We start from the raw sequence: 7,500 nt of genomic DNA, 5'->3' as shown, positions 1-7,500 counted from the left end.
GCGGGGTGCGGCCGGGACCGTTCCCCCCCTTGCATTTCGCTGGATGATCAGACAGTCGCAAAGAACCGTCTGAAAATCCCGGGCCAAGTCCAGAAAGTGTCCGTAAAAGAGCTAGCGGGGCCCAGCCACTTTCCTCCAGCAAGTGCCCTTAGCTCAGTTTTGACCTCTCTCATTGCACTAAGTGTCTTCAAAAACCCAGTTCCTGTATTTCCCCCGGCACCGTAGAGAAATGCTGACAGCCTGGAACACTGTGGCGGCTGCACACGGCACTCCCATGCCCGCCGCGAGCAGCCTAGCCCCGCCTCAGACCCGCGAGAACCGCCCATCGGCACACGGCCCGCTGTGCGCCCGAGCCGTTTGGTGTAAAAACTGTCCAAAAGTGGTTTCGACCACTTAGGAACATCGTAGAGACTCGAAATAAAAAGGATTTTGTTGGAAAAGCGATTCTGAGGAAGGCTGTGTTAAAATTAATTTCGGGAAATGTCGTTTACCCCCCCCCAAATGGCTCCGAAGTACCCCCCCCCCACCCCCCCCCTAAAAAACCGTGTTCCGGGGGTTTTTCGAGAAAACAAACACACGGGGTATATAGAGGGGACTGAGACGAATCGAATGACGTGCTTTGCAAAGAAATCGGGGGCTCACAGCCCCCCCAGGAGAGGTTCAAAAGTCGGAGGACTGGTCACCTAACTCCCATTGAAGTCAATGGGGGAAAAATGAAAACTGTCAAAAAGGCTTAAAATGGTTCAAAAACCCACTGGGGCAGTAGATAATCATCCTATTTGAATTTTAAAAGTCTTAGTTTGGCGAAAAAATACCTTTTAATAATTGTTTTAGGGGTCAGAAAAATCAGCTCCGGCTGCCTGGTCACCTAGGGGAGATAGAAAATTTTTCTAAGTTTTTCACTCGGCCGCCTGGTCCCCTAACTCGAAAATTTTAAAGTGCTCCCATCGGTCCCGGGATAGGGTGGCTGATAGCTGGGAGCCCCCTGAGCACTGCCCCGGTGTTAGTTTTCGGAGAAATGCCCCCGTTGATTTGTTATGATTTTTTTTCCGCCGGCCGCCTGGTCGCCCTAATGCAAAGTCAATGGGAGTGAGGAGATAGAAAATTTTTCAAAGTTTTTCACTCGGCCGCCTGGTCCCCTAACTCGAAAATTTTAAAGTGCTCCCATCGGTCCCGGGATAGGGTGGCTGATAGCTGGGAGCCCCCTGAGCACTGCCCCGGTGTTAGTTTTCGGAGAAATGCCTCCGTTGATTTGTTATGATTTTTTTTCCGCCGGCCGCCTGGTCGCCCTAATGTAAAGTCAATGGGAGTGAGGAGATAGAACATTTTTCAAAGTTTTTCACCCGGCCCCAAACGGCTCCAAAACACACTGGGGCTGTGGCTGGGACTCTCACCAGGACTGCCCCCTACTTTATTTCTGGATTAAAAAGCATTCTATATTAATTTTTCGATTTTTGGGACCCGGGACGCCTGGTCACCTAACTCCCCTTCTATCCCTATGGGGGGGGGGGCGGGGACATCGAAAACGCTCCCATCGCCGCCGAGGCACGCTGCGGGGACTCTCCCTACCATCGCCCCATGCTTCCTTTGAAGAATATATGACGTTTTTCAATTTTCACCGACATTTGAAAATCAAAACTTCAGAACATTTCATAGTTATTCTCAATGGGTTGTCTAGGGGCACACATCTCTAAACTGGGGGAAATGCTCAAAATGATTAAAAAGAAAAACAATGCCCCCAGACCCGGGGGGCTGATAGCTGGGAGCCCCCTGAGCACTGCCCCGGTGTTAGTTTTCGGAGAAATGCCTCCGTTGATTTGTTATGATTTTTTTTCCGCCGGCCGCCTGGTCGCCCTAATGTAAAGTCAATGGGAGTGAGGAGATAGAATATTTTTCAAAGTTTTTCACTCGGCCGTCTGGTCCCCTGACTCGAAAATTTTAAAGTGCTCCCATCGGTCCCGGGATAGGGTGGCTGATAGCTGGGAGCCCCCTGAGCACAGCCCCGGTGTTAGTTTTCGGAGAAATGCCCCCGTTGATTTGTTATGATTTTTTTTCCGCCGGCCGCCTGGTCGCCCTAATGTAAAGTCAATGGGAGTGAGGAGATAGAATATTTTTCAAAGTTTTTCACTCGGCCGTCTGGTCCCCTGACTCGAAAATTTTAAAGTGCTCCCATCGGTCCCGGGATAGGGTGGCTGATAGCTGGGAGCCCCCTGAGCACAGCCCCGGTGTTAGTTTTCGGAGAAATGCCCCCGTTGATTTGTTATGATTTTTTTTCCGCCGGCCGCCTGGTCGCCCTAATGTAAAGTCAATGGGAGTGAGGAGATAGAATATTTTTCAAAGTTTTTCACTCGGCCGTCTGGTCCCCTGACTCGAAAATTTTAAAGTGCTCCCATCGGTCCCGGGATAGGGTGGCTGATAGCTGGGAGCCCCCTGAGCACAGCCCCGGTGTTAGTTTTCGGAGAAATGCCCCCGTTGATTTGTTATGATTTTTTTTCCGCCGGCCGCCTGGTCGCCCTAATGTAAAGTCAATGGGAGTGAGGAGATAGAATATTTTTCAAAGTTTTTCACTCGGCCGTCTGGTCCCCTGACTCGAAAATTTTAAAGTGCTCCCATCGGTCCCGGGATAGGGTGGCTGATAGCTGGGAGCCCCCTGAGCACAGCCCCGGTGTTAGTTTTCGGAGAAATGCCCCCGTTGATTTGTTATGATTTTTTTTCCGCCGGCCGCCTGGTCGCCCTAATGTAAAGTCAATGGGAGTGAGGAGATAGAATATTTTTCAAAGTTTTTCACTCGGCCGTCTGGTCCCCTGACTCGAAAATTTTAAAGTGCTCCCATCGGTCCCGGGATAGGGTGGCTGATAGCTGGGAGCCCCCTGAGCACAGCCCCGGTGTTAGTTTTCGGAGAAATGCCCCCGTTGATTTGTTATGATTTTTTTTCCGCCGGCCGCCTGGTCGCCCTAATGTAAAGTCAATGGGAGTGAGGAGATAGAATATTTTTCAAAGTTTTTCACTCGGCCGTCTGGTCCCCTGACTCGAAAATTTTAAAGTGCTCCCATCGGTCCCAGACCCGGGTGGCCACGAGGTGGGACCCCCCTGAGCACTGCCCCGGTGTTAGTTTTCCGAGAAATGCCCCCGTTGATTTGTTATGATCCGTAGTTGCCGGCCGGCCGCCCGGCATTGCTCTATCGGATGGAGCGTGGGCTGGCTATGGGAGATTTAGCGATTTTCGGAACCGGCCCCGATGGCCCCCCAAACCGGGTGGCCACGAGGTGGGACCCCCCTGAGCACTGCCCCGGTGTTAGTTTTCGGAGAAATGCCCCCGTTGATTTGTTATGATCCGTAGTTGCCGGCCGGCCGCCCGGCATTGCTCTATCGGATGGAGCGTGGGCTGGCTATGGGAGATTTAGCGATTTTCGGAACCGGCCCCGATCGCCCCCCAAACCGGGTGGCCACGAGGTGGGACCCCCCTGAGCACTGCCCCGGTGTTAGTTTTCCGAGAAATGCCCCCGTTGATTTGTTACGATTATTTTTCGCCCAGGCGATGTGCCTTTTCATTTTGTTTTGCACTTTCCTTCATTCCTTGGTGCATGCTGCCATCTAACGGACACATTTCGGTACTGCAGTTTGAAAGTAATTTCCCCGTCTAGGGATCTCTCTCTCGTCTAGGGACACTGCTGTACACACACACACACACACACACACACACACACACACACACACACACACACACACACACACACACACACAGTGAGAGAGAGGGAGAGATAGAGAGAGAGAGAGGTGGAGAGGGAGAGAGAGGTGGAGATAGAGAGATGGAGATAGAGAGAGATGGAGATAGAGAGAGATGGAGATAGAGAGAGAGATGGAGATAGAGAGAGAGTCGTCACACTCTGGAACAAACTCCCCAGAAGCTGAAAGTTGGGGAACATTATGATGATCTTTATTTCTTGGCAGATAATAAATGATGATCTTACAGAGGGCGACTTACAACACCAGTGCAAACATACAGCGAAGGACAAGGCATCAATCGCGACAGAATCCCTTGAGTTAAAGCAGCAGATTCAGAATAACACACGTCAAAACAGACTGGAGACTAAAACGAGCACGAAAGGTGTCGAATATGTGGCCTCCTCTCGCTTGTAAACTCTCTCGTGTTCCTGTCGATGGGGTCGGCGGCTCGGGGCAGCGGCCTAGCAGCAGCAGGCAGGCCACCCGGCTGCCTGGGGCTGACCTCCGGGGCAGGCAGGCAGGCAGGCAGACCTCCAGGGCAGGCAGGCAGGCAGGCAGGCAGACCTCCAGGGCAGGCAGGCAGGTAGGCCGTGCTGCTGCCAGGGCTGGCAGGCTGACCTCCAGGGCAGGCAGGCAGGCAGGCAGACCTCCAGGGCTGGCAGGCTGACCTCCAGGGCAGGCAGGCAGGCAGGCAGGCAGACCTCCAGGGCTAACAGGCTGACCTCCAGGGCTGGCAGGCTGACCTCCAGGGCTGGAAGGCAGGATGGCAGACCTCCAGGGCAGGCAGGCAGGCAGGCAGGCAGACCTCCAGGGCTGGCAGGGAGACCTCCAGGGCTGGCAGGCAGGCAGGCAGGGCTGTGTGGCTGGGGAGGGCAGGCTGGCAGGCAGGTAGGCCGTGCTGCTGCCAGGGCTGGAAGGCTGACCTCCAGGGCAGGCAGGCAGGCAGACCTCCAGGGCAGGCAGGCAGGTAGGCCGTGCTGCTGCCAGGGCTGGCAGGCTGACCTCCAGGGCAGGCAGGCTGACCTCCAGGGCAGGCAGTGCTGCTACCAGGGCAGGCAGGCAGACCTCCAGGGCAGGCAGGCTGACCTCCAGGGCAGGCAGGCAGGCAGGCAGACCTCCAGGGCAGGCAGGCAGGCAGGCAGGCAGACCTCCAGGGCAGGCAGGCAGGTAGGCCGTGCTGCTGCCAGGGCTGGCAGGCTGACCTCCAGGGCAGGCAGGCAGGCAGGCAGACCTCCAGGGCTGGCAGGCTGACCTCCAGGGCAGGCAGGCAGGCAGGCAGGCAGACCTCCAGGGCTAACAGGCTGACCTCCAGGGCTGGCAGGCTGACCTCCAGGGCTGGAAGGCAGGATGGCAGACCTCCAGGGCAGGCAGGCAGGCAGGCAGGCAGACCTCCAGGGCTGGCAGGGAGACCTCCAGGGCTGGCAGGCAGGCAGGCAGGGCTGTGTGGCTGGGGAGGGCAGGCTGGCAGGCAGGTAGGCCGTGCTGCTGCCAGGGCTGGAAGGCTGACCTCCAGGGCAGGCAGGCAGGCAGACCTCCAGGGCAGGCAGGCAGGTAGGCCGTGCTGCTGCCAGGGCTGGCAGGCTGACCTCCAGGGCAGGCAGGCTGACCTCCAGGGCAGGCAGTGCTGCTACCAGGGCAGGCAGGCAGACCTCCAGGGCAGGCAGGCTGACCTCCAGGGCAGGCAGGCAGGCAGGCAGACCTCCAGGGCAGGCAGGCAGGCAGGCAGGCAGACCTCCAGGGCAGGCAGGCAGGTAGGCCGTGCTGCTGCCAGGGCTGGCAGGCTGACCTCCAGGGCAGGCAGGCAGGCAGGCAGACCTCCAGGGCTGGCAGGCTGACCTCCAGGGCAGGCAGGCAGGCAGGCAGGCAGACCTCCAGGGCTAACAGGCTGACCTCCAGGGCTGGCAGGCTGACCTCCAGGGCTGGAAGGCAGGATGGCAGACCTCCAGGGCAGGCAGGCAGGCAGGCAGGCAGACCTCCAGGGCTGGCAGGGAGACCTCCAGGGCTGGCAGGCAGGCAGGCAGGGCTGTGTGGCTGGGGAGGGCAGGCTGGCAGGCAGGTAGGCCGTGCTGCTGCCAGGGCTGGAAGGCTGACCTCCAGGGCAGGCAGGCAGGCAGACCTCCAGGGCAGGCAGGCAGGTAGGCCGTGCTGCTGCCAGGGCTGGCAGGCTGACCTCCAGGGCAGGCAGGCTGACCTCCAGGGCAGGCAGTGCTGCTACCAGGGCAGGCAGGCAGACCTCCAGGGCAGGCAGGCAGGCAGGCAGACCTCCAGGGCTGGATAGCAGACCTCCAGGGCTGGATAGCTGACCTCCAGGGCTGGATAGCAGACCTCCAGGGCTAACAGGCTGACCTCCAGGGCTAACAGGCAGACCTCCAGGGCAGGCAGGCAGACCTCCAGGGCAGGCAGTGCTGCTACCAGGGCAGGCAGTGCTGCTGCCAGGGCAGGCAGGCAGACCTCCAGGGCTAACAGGCAGACCTCCAGGGCTAACAGGCAGACCTCCAGGGCTAACAGGCAGACCTCCAGGGCAGGCAGGCAGACCTCCAGGGCAGGCAGGCAGACCTCCAGGGCAGGCAGTGCTGCTACCAGGGCAGGCAGTGCTGCTGCCAGGGCAGGCAGGGAGACCTCCAGGGCTGGATGGCAGGCAGGCAGACCTCCAGGGCTGGATAGCAGACCTCCAGGGCTAACAGGCTGACCTCCAGGGCTAACAGGCAGGCAGGCAGACCTCCAGGGCTGGATAGCAGACCTCCAGGGCTAACAGGCTGACCTCCAGGGCAGGCAGTGCTGCTACCAGGGCTGGATAGCAGACCTCCAGGGCAGGCAGTGCTGCTACCAGGGCAGGCAGTGCTGCTGCCAGGGCTGGATGGCAGGCAGGCAGACCTCCAGGGCTAACAGGCTGACCTCCAGGGCAGGCAGGCAGACCTCCAGGGCTAACAGGCTGACCTCCAGGGCAGGCAGTGCTGCTACCAGGGCAGGCAGGCTGTCCTCCAGGGCTGGATAGCAGACCTCCAGGGCTAACAGGCAGACCTCCAGGGCTGGCAGGCAGGCAGGCAGACCTCCAGGGCAGGCAGTGCTGCTACCAGGGCTGGATAGCAGACCTCCAGGGCAGGCAGTGCTGCTACCAGGGCAGGCAGTGCTGCTGCCAGGGCTGGATGGCAGGCAGGCAGACCTCCAGGGCTAACAGGCTGACCTCCAGGGCAGGCAGGCAGACCTCCAGGGCTAACAGGCTGACCTCCAGGGCAGGCAGTGCTGCTACCAGGGCAGGCAGGCTGTCCTCCAGGGCTGGATAGCAGACCTCCAGGGCAGGCAGTGCTGCTACCAGGGCTGGATAGCAGACCTCCAGGGCTGGATGGCAGGCAGGCAGACCTCCAGGGCTGGATAGCAGACCTCCAGGGCTGGAAGGCAGGCAGGCAGACCTCCAGGGCAGGCAGTGCTGCTACCAGGGCTGGATAGCAGACCTCCAGGGCTAACAGGCAGACCTCCAGGGCTGGAAGGCAGGCAGTGCTGCTACCAGGGCAGGCAGGCTGTCCTCCAGGGCTGGAAGGCAGACCTCCAGGGCTGGCAGGCTGACCTCCAGGGCAGGCAGGCAGGCAGGCAGACCTCCAGGGCTGGATAGCAGACCTCCAGGGCTGGATAGCTGACCTCCAGGGCTGGATAGCAGACCTCCAGGGCTAACAGGCTGACCTCCAGGGCTAACAGGCAGACCTCCAGGGCAGGCAGGCAGACCTCCAGGGCAGGCAGTGCTGCTACCAGGGCAGGCAGTGCTGCTGCCAGGGCAGG

This window comes from Amia ocellicauda, unplaced genomic scaffold (assembly GCF_036373705.1).
Source record: "Amia ocellicauda isolate fAmiCal2 unplaced genomic scaffold, fAmiCal2.hap1 HAP1_SCAFFOLD_331, whole genome shotgun sequence".
In the NCBI taxonomy this organism is placed as follows: Eukaryota; Metazoa; Chordata; class Actinopteri; order Amiiformes; family Amiidae; genus Amia; species Amia ocellicauda.
The sequence above is the reverse complement of the archived record's forward strand: the minus strand, read 5'-3'. Positions refer to the sequence as shown.